This window comes from Trichomycterus rosablanca, unplaced genomic scaffold (assembly GCF_030014385.1).
Source record: "Trichomycterus rosablanca isolate fTriRos1 unplaced genomic scaffold, fTriRos1.hap1 scaffold_89, whole genome shotgun sequence".
NCBI classification, from domain to species: domain Eukaryota; kingdom Metazoa; phylum Chordata; class Actinopteri; order Siluriformes; family Trichomycteridae; genus Trichomycterus; species Trichomycterus rosablanca.
In genome coordinates, this window is record NW_026947258.1 from 176,265 (window position 1) to 185,873 (window position 9,609).

Below are 9,609 nucleotides of genomic sequence, written 5' to 3' on the forward strand. Positions count from 1 at the left end.
GGCGCCTTAGACCTTTGCCTAGCCTAGGCCCGGGGTTTCCTCGGTCCTTTTGCGCTAGGGAGTCCCGCTTTTCCCGCTTTTTCATTTTCCCTCCATTTTACTTAAAAAAAAAAAAAAAAAAAAAAAAAAGGCGAAAGACTTAATTTTCCCCCACCCTGTGTTTCTCCAGGCAAAGGCTGTGCTGCCTCGTCACCCACCCGACGACCCAAGGGCGCTTTTGCTGCAGGTTTTCGTCGCTCTACCTCGAGCCCTCTTCCTTGAGCGGCCGGTGGCCTACGGAGGCCTGGGCGACCGGCGAGCAGGGCTGGAGTTTCTCTTCATTCACGTACAAATCTTTCGCCTTTTACTAAAGATTTCCGTGGAGAGGAACGTTGACAAGTTCAACTTATTTTTTGAAGGCTTTGTCTTTGCAAAGCTGCTCTTTTGCTGGTGGAATGACAGAAGGTGTGTGGGCGTGAAGGCGGCCGGTCAGCGCCGTCCACTAGTCCGGATCCTCAAAAGGTAGGGCCCGTGGCCCGGCGCCTATTTCAGGTTATCGCTTCTCGGCCTTTTGGCTAAGATCAAGTGTAGTATCTGTTCTTATCAGTTTAATATCTGATACGTCCTCTACCCGAGGACCATATATTAAATGGATTTTTAGGCCTGGGAGTCGGAAGAGGGGCTTGCTCAGTCCACTCCACGCATCGACCAGGTATTGCATTGCCTCCTGTCACGGTGCACCCTCATAAACGGTCAAACGAAAGAGTAATTGACGAATGCTGGTGACTGGCCCCTGCTGGAAAGCTGTTGGGATTAGGGGTACGGCGCCTTAGACCTTTGCCTAGCCTAGGCCCGGGGTTTCCTCGGTCCTTTTGCGCTAGGGAGTCCCGCTTTTCCCGCTTTTTCATTTTCCCTCCATTTTACTTAAAAAAAAAAAAAAAAAAAAAAAAAAGGCGAAAGACTTAATTTTCCCCCACCCTGTGTTTCTCCAGGCAAAGGCTGTGCTGCCTCGTCACCCACCCGACGACCCAAGGGCGCTTTTGCTGCAGGTTTTCGTCGCTCTACCTCGAGCCCTCTTCCTTGAGCGGCCGGTGGCCTACGGAGGCCTGGGCGACCGGCGAGCAGGGCTGGAGTTTCTCTTCATTCACGTACAAATCTTTCGCCTTTTACTAAAGATTTCCGTGGAGAGGAACGTTGACAAGTTCAACTTATTTTTTGAAGGCTTTGTCTTTGCAAAGCTGCTCTTTTGCTGGTGGAATGACAGAAGGTGTGTGGGCGTGAAGGCGGCCGGTCAGCGCCGTCCACTAGTCCGGATCCTCAAAAGGTAGGGCCAGTGGCCCGGCGCCTATTTCAGGTTATCGCTTCTCGGCCTTTTGGCTAAGATCAAGTGTAGTATCTGTTCTTATCAGTTTAATATCTGATACGTTCTCTACCCGAGGACCATATATTAAATGGATTTTTAGGCCTGGGAGTCGGAAGAGGGGCTTGCTCCGTCCACTCCACGCATCGACCAGGTATTGCATTGCCTCCTGTCACGGTGCACCCTCATAAACGGTCAAACGAAAGAGTAATTGACGAATGCTGGTGACTGGCCCCTGCTGGAAAGCTGTTGGGATTAGGGGTACGGCGCCTTAGACCTTTGCCTAGCCTAGGCCCGGGGTTTCCTCGGTCCTTTTGCGCTAGGGAGTCCCGCTTTTCCCGCTTTTTCATTTTCCCTCCATTTTACTTAAAAAAAAAAAAAAAAAAAAAAAAAAGGCGAAAGACTTAATTTTCCCCCACCCTGTGTTTCTCCAGGCAAAGGCTGTGCTGCCTCGTCACCCACCCGACGACCCAAGGGCGCTTTTGCTGCAGGTTTTCGTCGCTCTACCTCGAGCCCTCTTCCTTGAGCGGCCGGTGGCCTACGGAGGCCTGGGCGACCGGCGAGCAGGGCTGGAGTTTCTCTTCATTCACGTACAAATCTTTCGCCTTTTACTAAAGATTTCCGTGGAGAGGAACGTTGACAAGTTCAACTTATTTTTTGAAGGCTTTGTCTTTGCAAAGCTGCTCTTTTGCTGGTGGAATGACAGAAGGTGTGTGGGCGTGAAGGCGGCCGGTCAGCGCCGTCCACTAGTCCGGATCCTCAAAAGGTAGGGCCAGTGGCCCGGCGCCTATTTCAGGTTATCGCTTCTCGGCCTTTTGGCTAAGATCAAGTGTAGTATCTGTTCTTATCAGTTTAATATCTGATACGTTCTCTACCCGAGGACCATATATTAAATGGATTTTTAGGCCTGGGAGTCGGAAGAGGGGCTTGCTCCGTCCACTCCACGCATCGACCAGGTATTGCATTGCCTCCTGTCACGGTGCACCCTCATAAACGGTCAAACGAAAGAGTAATTGACGAATGCTGGTGACTGGCCCCTGCTGGAAAGCTGTTGGGATTAGGGGTACGGCGCCTTAGACCTTTGCCTAGCCTAGGCCCGGGGTTTCCTCGGTCCTTTTGCGCTAGGGAGTCCCGCTTTTCCCGCTTTTTCATTTTCCCTCCATTTTACTTAAAAAAAAAAAAAAAAAAAAAAAAAAGGCGAAAGACTTAATTTTCCCCCACCCTGTGTTTCTCCAGGCAAAGGCTGTGCTGCCTCGTCACCCACCCGACGACCCAAGGGCGCTTTTGCTGCAGGTTTTCGTCGCTCTACCTCGAGCCCTCTTCCTTGAGCGGCCGGTGGCCTACGGAGGCCTGGGCGACCGGCGAGCAGGGCTGGAGTTTCTCTTCATTCACGTACAAATCTTTCGCCTTTTACTAAAGATTTCCGTGGAGAGGAACGTTGACAAGTTCAACTTATTTTTTGAAGGCTTTGTCTTTGCAAAGCTGCTCTTTTGCTGGTGGAATGACAGAAGGTGTGTGGGCGTGAAGGCGGCCGGTCAGCGCCGTCCACTAGTCCGGATCCTCAAAAGGTAGGGCCCGTGGCCCGGCGCCTATTTCAGGTTATCGCTTCTCGGCCTTTTGGCTAAGATCAAGTGTAGTATCTGTTCTTATCAGTTTAATATCTGATACGTCCTCTACCCGAGGACCATATATTAAATGGATTTTTAGGCCTGGGAGTCGGAAGAGGGGCTTGCTCAGTCCACTCCACGCATCGACCAGGTATTGCATTGCCTCCTGGCACGGTGCACCCTCATAAACGGTCAAACGAAAGAGTAATTGACGAATGCTGGTGACTGGCCCCTGCTGGAAAGCTGTTGGGATTAGGGGTACGGCGCCTTAGACCTTTGCCTAGCCTAGGCCCGGGGTTTCCTCGGTCCTTTTGCGCTAGGGAGTCCCGCTTTTCCCGCTTTTTCATTTTCCCTCCATTTTACTTAAAAAAAAAAAAAAAAAAAAAAAAAAGGCGAAAGACTTAATTTTCCCCCACCCTGTGTTTCTCCAGGCAAAGGCTGTGCTGCCTCGTCACCCACCCGACGACCCAAGGGCGCTTTTGCTGCAGGTTTTCGTCGCTCTACCTCGAGCCCTCTTCCTTGAGCGGCCGGTGGCCTACGGAGGCCTGGGCGACCGGCGAGCAGGGCTGGAGTTTCTCTTCATTCACGTACAAATCTTTCGCCTTTTACTAAAGATTTCCGTGGAGAGGAACGTTGACAAGTTCAACTTATTTTTTGAAGGCTTTGTCTTTGCAAAGCTGCTCTTTTGCTGGTGGAATGACAGAAGGTGTGTGGGCGTGAAGGCGGCCGGTCAGCGCCGTCCACTAGTCCGGATCCTCAAAAGGTAGGGCCTGTGGCCCGGCGCCTATTTCAGGTTATCGCTTCTCGGCCTTTTGGCTAAGATCAAGTGTAGTATCTGTTCTTATCAGTTTAATATCTGATACGTCCTCTACCCGAGGACCATATATTAAATGGATTTTTAGGCCTGGGAGTCGGAAGAGGGGCTTGCTCAGTCCACTCCACGCATCGACCAGGTATTGCATTGCCTCCTGGCACGGTGCACCCTCATAAACGGTCAAACGAAAGAGTAATTGACGAATGCTGGTGACTGGCCCCTGCTGGAAAGCTGTTGGGATTAGGGGTACGGCGCCTTAGACCTTTGCCTAGCCTAGGCCCGGGGTTTCCTCGGTCCTTTTGCGCTAGGGAGTCCCGCTTTTCCCGCTTTTTCATTTTCCCTCCATTTTACTTAAAAAAAAAAAAAAAAAAAAAAAAAAAGGCGAAAGACTTAATTTTCCCCCACCCTGTGTTTCTCCAGGCAAAGGCTGTGCTGCCTCGTCACCCACCCGACGACCCAAGGGCGCTTTTGCTGCAGGTTTTCGTCGCTCTACCTCGAGCCCTCTTCCTTGAGCGGCCGGTGGCCTACGGAGGCCTGGGCGACCGGCGAGCAGGGCTGGAGTTTCTCTTCATTCACGTACAAATCTTTCGCCTTTTACTAAAGATTTCCGTGGAGAGGAACGTTGACAAGTTCAACTTATTTTTTGAAGGCTTTGTCTTTGCAAAGCTGCTCTTTTGCTGGTGGAATGACAGAAGGTGTGTGGGCGTGAAGGCGGCCGGTCAGCGCCGTCCACTAGTCCGGATCCTCAAAAGGTAGGGCCCGTGGCCCGGCGCCTATTTCAGGTTATCGCTTCTCGGCCTTTTGGCTAAGATCAAGTGTAGTATCTGTTCTTATCAGTTTAATATCTGATATGTCCTCTACCCGAGGACCATATATTAAATGGATTTTTAGGCCTGGGAGTCGGAAGAGGGGCTTGCTCAGTCCACTCCACGCATCGACCAGGTATTGCATTGCCTCCTGGCACGGTGCACCCTCATAAACGGTCAAACGAAAGAGTAATTGACGAATGCTGGTGACTGGCCCCTGCTGGAAAGCTGTTGGGATTAGGGGTACGGCGCCTTAGACCTTTGCCTAGCCTAGGCCCGGGGTTTCCTCGGTCCTTTTGCGCTAGGGAGTCCCGCTTTTCCCGCTTTTTCATTTTCCCTCCATTTTACTTAAAAAAAAAAAAAAAAAAAAAAAAAAGGCGAAAGACTTAATTTTCCCCCACCCTGTGTTTCTCCAGGCAAAGGCTGTGCTGCCTCGTCACCCACCCGACGACCCAAGGGCGCTTTTGCTGCAGGTTTTCGTCGCTCTACCTCGAGCCCTCTTCCTTGAGCGGCCGGTGGCCTACGGAGGCCTGGGCGACCGGCGAGCAGGGCTGGAGTTTCTCTTCATTCACGTACAAATCTTTCGCCTTTTACTAAAGATTTCCGTGGAGAGGAACGTTGACAAGTTCAACTTATTTTTTGAAGGCTTTGTCTTTGCAAAGCTGCTCTTTTGCTGGTGGAATGACAGAAGGTGTGTGGGCGTGAAGGCGGCCGGTCAGCGCCGTCCACTAGTCCGGATCCTCAAAAGGTAGGGCCAGTGGCCCGGCGCCTATTTCAGGTTATCGCTTCTCGGCCTTTTGGCTAAGATCAAGTGTAGTATCTGTTCTTATCAGTTTAATATCTGATACGTCCTCTACCCGAGGACCATATATTAAATGGATTTTTAGGCCTGGGAGTCGGAAGAGGGGCTTGCTCCGTCCACTCCACGCATCGACCAGGTATTGCATTGCCTCCTGTCACGGTGCACCCTCATAAACGGTCAAACGAAAGAGTAATTGACGAATGCTGGTGACTGGCCCCTGCTGGAAAGCTGTTGGGATTAGGGGTACGGCGCCTTAGACCTTTGCCTAGCCTAGGCCCGGGGTTTCCTCGGTCCTTTTGCGCTAGGGAGTCCCGCTTTTCCCGCTTTTTCATTTTCCCTCCATTTTACTTAAAAAAAAAAAAAAAAAAAAAAAAAAGGCGAAAGACTTAATTTTCCCCCACCCTGTGTTTCTCCAGGCAAAGGCTGTGCTGCCTCGTCACCCACCCGACGACCCAAGGGCGCTTTTGCTGCAGGTTTTCGTCGCTCTACCTCGAGCCCTCTTCCTTGAGCGGCCGGTGGCCTACGGAGGCCTGGGCGACCGGCGAGCAGGGCTGGAGTTTCTCTTCATTCACGTACAAATCTTTCGCCTTTTACTAAAGATTTCCGTGGAGAGGAACGTTGACAAGTTCAACTTATTTTTTGAAGGCTTTGTCTTTGCAAAGCTGCTCTTTTGCTGGTGGAATGACAGAAGGTGTGTGGGCGTGAAGGCGGCCGGTCAGCGCCGTCCACTAGTCCGGATCCTCAAAAGGTAGGGCCCGTGGCCCGGCGCCTATTTCAGGTTATCGCTTCTCGGCCTTTTGGCTAAGATCAAGTGTAGTATCTGTTCTTATCAGTTTAATATCTGATACGTCCTCTACCCGAGGACCATATATTAAATGGATTTTTAGGCCTGGGAGTCGGAAGAGGGGCTTGCTCAGTCCACTCCACGCATCGACCAGGTATTGCATTGCCTCCTGGCACGGTGCACCCTCATAAACGGTCAAACGAAAGAGTAATTGACGAATGCTGGTGACTGGCCCCTGCTGGAAAGCTGTTGGGATTAGGGGTACGGCGCCTTAGACCTTTGCCTAGCCTAGGCCCGGGGTTTCCTCGGTCCTTTTGCGCTAGGGAGTCCCGCTTTTCCCGCTTTTTCATTTTCCCTCCATTTTACTTAAAAAAAAAAAACACACGCGAGACAGATCGAAAGACTTAATTTTCCCCCACCCTGTGTTTCTCCAGGCAAAGGCTGTGCTGCCTCGTCACCCACCCGACGACCCAAGGGCGCTTTTGCTGCAGGTTTTCGTCGCTCTACCTCGAGCCCTCTTCCTTGAGCGGCCGGTGGCCTACGGAGGCCTGGGCGACAGGCGAGCAGGGCTGGAGTTTCTCTTCATTCACGTACAAATCTTTCGCCTTTTACTAAAGATTTCCGTGGAGAGGAACGTTGACAAGTTCAACTTATTTTTTGAAGGCTTTGTCTTTGCAAAGCTGCTCTTTTGCTGGTGGAATGACAGAAGGTGTGTGGGCGTGAAGGCGGCCGGTCAGCGCCGTCCACTAGTCCGGATCCTCAAAAGGTAGGGCCAGTGGCCCGGCGCCTATTTCAGGTTATCGCTTCTCGGCCTTTTGGCTAAGATCAAGTGTAGTATCTGTTCTTATCAGTTTAATATCTGATACGTCCTCTACCCGAGGACCATATATTAAATGGATTTTTAGGCCTGGGAGTCGGAAGAGGGGCTTGCTCCGTCCACTCCACGCATCGACCAGGTATTGCATTGCCTCCTGTCACGGTGCACCCTCATAAACGGTCAAACGAAAGAGTAATTGACGAATGCTGGTGACTGGCCCCTGCTGGAAAGCTGTTGGGATTAGGGGTACGGCGCCTTAGACCTTTGCCTAGCCTAGGCCCGGGGTTTCCTCGGTCCTTTTGCGCTAGGGAGTCCCGCTTTTCCCGCTTTTTCATTTTCCCTCCATTTTACTTAAAAAAAAAAAAAAAAAAAAAAAAAAGGCGAAAGACTTAATTTTCCCCCACCCTGTGTTTCTCCAGGCAAAGGCTGTGCTGCCTCGTCACCCACCCGACGACCCAAGGGCGCTTTTGCTGCAGGTTTTCGTCGCTCTACCTCGAGCCCTCTTCCTTGAGCGGCCGGTGGCCTACGGAGGCCTGGGCGACCGGCGAGCAGGGCTGGAGTTTCTCTTCATTCACGTACAAATCTTTCGCCTTTTACTAAAGATTTCCGTGGAGAGGAACGTTGACAAGTTCAACTTATTTTTTGAAGGCTTTGTCTTTGCAAAGCTGCTCTTTTGCTGGTGGAATGACAGAAGGTGTGTGGGCGTGAAGGCGGCCGGTCAGCGCCGTCCACTAGTCCGGATCCTCAAAAGGTAGGGCCCGTGGCCCGGCGCCTATTTCAGGTTATCGCTTCTCGGCCTTTTGGCTAAGATCAAGTGTAGTATCTGTTCTTATCAGTTTAATATCTGATACGTCCTCTACCCGAGGACCATATATTAAATGGATTTTTAGGCCTGGGAGTCGGAAGAGGGGCTTGCTCAGTCCACTCCACGCATCGACCAGGTATTGCATTGCCTCCTGGCACGGTGCACCCTCATAAACGGTCAAACGAAAGAGTAATTGACGAATGCTGGTGACTGGCCCCTGCTGGAAAGCTGTTGGGATTAGGGGTACGGCGCCTTAGACCTTTGCCTAGCCTAGGCCCGGGGTTTCCTCGGTCCTTTTGCGCTAGGGAGTCCCGCTTTTCCCGCTTTTTCATTTTCCCTCCATTTTACTTAAAAAAAAAAAAAAAAAAAAAAAAAAGGCGAAAGACTTAATTTTCCCCCACCCTGTGTTTCTCCAGGCAAAGGCTGTGCTGCCTCGTCACCCACCCGACGACCCAAGGGCGCTTTTGCTGCAGGTTTTCGTCGCTCTACCTCGAGCCCTCTTCCTTGAGCGGCCGGTGGCCTACGGAGGCCTGGGCGACCGGCGAGCAGGGCTGGAGTTTCTCTTCATTCACGTACAAATCTTTCGCCTTTTACTAAAGATTTCCGTGGAGAGGAACGTTGACAAGTTCAACTTATTTTTTGAAGGCTTTGTCTTTGCAAAGCTGCTCTTTTGCTGGTGGAATGACAGAAGGTGTGTGGGCGTGAAGGCGGCCGGTCAGCGCCGTCCACTAGTCCGGATCCTCAAAAGGTAGGGCCAGTGGCCCGGCGCCTATTTCAGGTTATCGCTTCTCGGCCTTTTGGCTAAGATCAAGTGTAGTATCTGTTCTTATCAGTTTAATATCTGATACGTCCTCTACCCGAGGACCATATATTAAATGGATTTTTAGGCCTGGGAGTCGGAAGAGGGGCTTGCTCCGTCCACTCCACGCATCGACCAGGTATTGCATTGCCTCCTGTCACGGTGCACCCTCATAAACGGTCAAACGAAAGAGTAATTGACGAATGCTGGTGACTGGCCCCTGCTGGAAAGCTGTTGGGATTAGGGGTACGGCGCCTTAGACCTTTGCCTAGCCTAGGCCCGGGGTTTCCTCGGTCCTTTTGCGCTAGGGAGTCCCGCTTTTCCCGCTTTTTCATTTTCCCTCCATTTTACTTAAAAAAAAAAAAAAAAAAAAAAAAAAAGGCGAAAGACTTAATTTTCCCCCACCCTGTGTTTCTCCAGGCAAAGGCTGTGCTGCCTCGTCACCCACCCGACGACCCAAGGGCGCTTTTGCTGCAGGTTTTCGTCGCTCTACCTCGAGCCCTCTTCCTTGAGCGGCCGGTGGCCTACGGAGGCCTGGGCGACCGGCGAGCAGGGCTGGAGTTTCTCTTCATTCACGTACAAATCTTTCGCCTTTTACTAAAGATTTCCGTGGAGAGGAACGTTGACAAGTTCAACTTATTTTTTGAAGGCTTTGTCTTTGCAAAGCTGCTCTTTTGCTGGTGGAATGACAGAAGGTGTGTGGGCGTGAAGGCGGCCGGTCAGCGCCGTCCACTAGTCCGGATCCTCAAAAGGTAGGGCCCGTGGCCCGGCGCCTATTTCAGGTTATCGCTTCTCGGCCTTTTGGCTAAGATCAAGTGTAGTATCTGTTCTTATCAGTTTAATATCTGATACGTCCTCTATCCGAGGACCATATATTAAATGGATTTTTAGGCCTGGGAGTCGGAAGAGGGGCTTGCTCAGTCCACTCCACGCATCGACCAGGTATTGCATTGCCTCCTGGCACGGTGCACCCTCATAAACGGTCAAACGAAAGAGTAATTGACGAATGCTGGTGACTGGCCCCTGCTGGAAAGCT

At 51.4% G+C, this 9,609-nt stretch overlaps 24 non-coding genes across 24 annotated transcripts; all 24 read left to right on the forward strand.

Moving 5' to 3' along the window:
- The first annotated feature begins 302 nt into the window (after nt 1–302).
- On the forward strand, nt 303–417 carry LOC134308729 (U5 spliceosomal RNA). The gene has a single exon (XR_010010960.1). It is a non-coding gene; the product is annotated as a U5 spliceosomal RNA (small nuclear RNA).
- Nucleotides 418–534: 117 nt separating this feature from the next.
- Nucleotides 535–725, forward strand: LOC134308505 (U2 spliceosomal RNA). The gene has a single exon (XR_010010767.1). It is a non-coding gene; the product is annotated as a U2 spliceosomal RNA (small nuclear RNA).
- Nucleotides 726–1,104: 379 nt separating this feature from the next.
- Nucleotides 1,105–1,219, forward strand: LOC134308731 (U5 spliceosomal RNA). The gene has a single exon (XR_010010962.1). It is a non-coding gene; the product is annotated as a U5 spliceosomal RNA (small nuclear RNA).
- Nucleotides 1,220–1,336: 117 nt separating this feature from the next.
- LOC134308499 (U2 spliceosomal RNA) lies at nt 1,337–1,527 on the forward strand. The gene has a single exon (XR_010010761.1). It is a non-coding gene; the product is annotated as a U2 spliceosomal RNA (small nuclear RNA).
- Nucleotides 1,528–1,906: 379 nt separating this feature from the next.
- Nucleotides 1,907–2,021, forward strand: LOC134308732 (U5 spliceosomal RNA). The gene has a single exon (XR_010010963.1). It is a non-coding gene; the product is annotated as a U5 spliceosomal RNA (small nuclear RNA).
- Nucleotides 2,022–2,138: 117 nt separating this feature from the next.
- Nucleotides 2,139–2,329, forward strand: LOC134308500 (U2 spliceosomal RNA). Its single transcript, XR_010010762.1, has one exon. It is a non-coding gene; the product is annotated as a U2 spliceosomal RNA (small nuclear RNA).
- Nucleotides 2,330–2,708: 379 nt separating this feature from the next.
- Nucleotides 2,709–2,823, forward strand: LOC134308733 (U5 spliceosomal RNA). The gene has a single exon (XR_010010964.1). It is a non-coding gene; the product is annotated as a U5 spliceosomal RNA (small nuclear RNA).
- Nucleotides 2,824–2,940: 117 nt separating this feature from the next.
- LOC134308337 (U2 spliceosomal RNA) lies at nt 2,941–3,131 on the forward strand. Its single transcript, XR_010010605.1, has one exon. It is a non-coding gene; the product is annotated as a U2 spliceosomal RNA (small nuclear RNA).
- A 379-nt stretch (nt 3,132–3,510) lies between these two features.
- LOC134308734 (U5 spliceosomal RNA) lies at nt 3,511–3,625 on the forward strand. Its single transcript, XR_010010965.1, has one exon. It is a non-coding gene; the product is annotated as a U5 spliceosomal RNA (small nuclear RNA).
- Nucleotides 3,626–3,742: 117 nt separating this feature from the next.
- Nucleotides 3,743–3,933, forward strand: LOC134308338 (U2 spliceosomal RNA). Its single transcript, XR_010010606.1, has one exon. It is a non-coding gene; the product is annotated as a U2 spliceosomal RNA (small nuclear RNA).
- Nucleotides 3,934–4,313: 380 nt separating this feature from the next.
- LOC134308735 (U5 spliceosomal RNA) lies at nt 4,314–4,428 on the forward strand. Its single transcript, XR_010010966.1, has one exon. It is a non-coding gene; the product is annotated as a U5 spliceosomal RNA (small nuclear RNA).
- Nucleotides 4,429–4,545: 117 nt separating this feature from the next.
- LOC134308281 (U2 spliceosomal RNA) lies at nt 4,546–4,736 on the forward strand. The gene has a single exon (XR_010010550.1). It is a non-coding gene; the product is annotated as a U2 spliceosomal RNA (small nuclear RNA).
- A 379-nt stretch (nt 4,737–5,115) lies between these two features.
- LOC134308737 (U5 spliceosomal RNA) lies at nt 5,116–5,230 on the forward strand. Its single transcript, XR_010010967.1, has one exon. It is a non-coding gene; the product is annotated as a U5 spliceosomal RNA (small nuclear RNA).
- Nucleotides 5,231–5,347: 117 nt separating this feature from the next.
- On the forward strand, nt 5,348–5,538 carry LOC134308423 (U2 spliceosomal RNA). The gene has a single exon (XR_010010689.1). It is a non-coding gene; the product is annotated as a U2 spliceosomal RNA (small nuclear RNA).
- Nucleotides 5,539–5,917: 379 nt separating this feature from the next.
- Nucleotides 5,918–6,032, forward strand: LOC134308738 (U5 spliceosomal RNA). The gene has a single exon (XR_010010968.1). It is a non-coding gene; the product is annotated as a U5 spliceosomal RNA (small nuclear RNA).
- Nucleotides 6,033–6,149: 117 nt separating this feature from the next.
- Nucleotides 6,150–6,340, forward strand: LOC134308339 (U2 spliceosomal RNA). Its single transcript, XR_010010607.1, has one exon. It is a non-coding gene; the product is annotated as a U2 spliceosomal RNA (small nuclear RNA).
- A 379-nt stretch (nt 6,341–6,719) lies between these two features.
- LOC134308739 (U5 spliceosomal RNA) lies at nt 6,720–6,834 on the forward strand. The gene has a single exon (XR_010010969.1). It is a non-coding gene; the product is annotated as a U5 spliceosomal RNA (small nuclear RNA).
- Nucleotides 6,835–6,951: 117 nt separating this feature from the next.
- On the forward strand, nt 6,952–7,142 carry LOC134308425 (U2 spliceosomal RNA). The gene has a single exon (XR_010010691.1). It is a non-coding gene; the product is annotated as a U2 spliceosomal RNA (small nuclear RNA).
- A 379-nt stretch (nt 7,143–7,521) lies between these two features.
- On the forward strand, nt 7,522–7,636 carry LOC134308740 (U5 spliceosomal RNA). Its single transcript, XR_010010970.1, has one exon. It is a non-coding gene; the product is annotated as a U5 spliceosomal RNA (small nuclear RNA).
- Nucleotides 7,637–7,753: 117 nt separating this feature from the next.
- LOC134308341 (U2 spliceosomal RNA) lies at nt 7,754–7,944 on the forward strand. Its single transcript, XR_010010609.1, has one exon. It is a non-coding gene; the product is annotated as a U2 spliceosomal RNA (small nuclear RNA).
- Nucleotides 7,945–8,323: 379 nt separating this feature from the next.
- On the forward strand, nt 8,324–8,438 carry LOC134308741 (U5 spliceosomal RNA). The gene has a single exon (XR_010010971.1). It is a non-coding gene; the product is annotated as a U5 spliceosomal RNA (small nuclear RNA).
- Nucleotides 8,439–8,555: 117 nt separating this feature from the next.
- On the forward strand, nt 8,556–8,746 carry LOC134308426 (U2 spliceosomal RNA). Its single transcript, XR_010010692.1, has one exon. It is a non-coding gene; the product is annotated as a U2 spliceosomal RNA (small nuclear RNA).
- A 380-nt stretch (nt 8,747–9,126) lies between these two features.
- LOC134308743 (U5 spliceosomal RNA) lies at nt 9,127–9,241 on the forward strand. The gene has a single exon (XR_010010974.1). It is a non-coding gene; the product is annotated as a U5 spliceosomal RNA (small nuclear RNA).
- Nucleotides 9,242–9,358: 117 nt separating this feature from the next.
- On the forward strand, nt 9,359–9,549 carry LOC134308276 (U2 spliceosomal RNA). Its single transcript, XR_010010546.1, has one exon. It is a non-coding gene; the product is annotated as a U2 spliceosomal RNA (small nuclear RNA).
- Nucleotides 9,550–9,609: the final 60 nt, after the last annotated feature.